We start from the raw sequence: 569 nt of genomic DNA on the forward strand, positions 1-569 counted from the left end.
ATGATTTTCTTTTTGGATGACAAACTTGATTCATCTACAACACTCAAGTCAATCCAAGCGTAGCAGGGAAAGCCAAGTCACACCCAAAGATCAGCAATGGACTTCATGGGTAAGGAGTAGGAACCAAAGCCAAAGCCAGCCCTCAACTAGAAATAAAACCAAAATCAGCCCAACAAGAGACAAAGCCAAAGCCAGTCCCCAACTAAAAATAAAGCCAGAATCAGCCCAACAAGAGACAAAGCCAAAGCCAGTCCCCAACTAAAAATAAAGCCAGAATCAGCCCAACAAGAGACAAAGCCAAAGCCAGTCCCCAACTAAAAAATTAAGCCAGAATCAACCCAACAAGAGACAAAGCCAAAGCCGAACTCGACAAGAACCAGAACCAAAGCCAGAGCTCGACAAGATTTAGAAAAAACAGGCCCAAACATTGATATAAACTCTTATTTTGATAGAAATTAAAGTTCCAACCACCTGTAGACAAAAACCGAGCCATCCAAAGCCAAGAAACAACCTGCATATCTAAATATTCCTGGCATGAAACAGTTCCAACAGATATTTGAACAGGGGTG

Source organism: Phalaenopsis equestris, unplaced genomic scaffold, assembly GCF_001263595.1.
Source record: "Phalaenopsis equestris unplaced genomic scaffold, ASM126359v1 Scaffold000002, whole genome shotgun sequence".
NCBI classification, from domain to species: domain Eukaryota; kingdom Viridiplantae; phylum Streptophyta; class Magnoliopsida; order Asparagales; family Orchidaceae; genus Phalaenopsis; species Phalaenopsis equestris.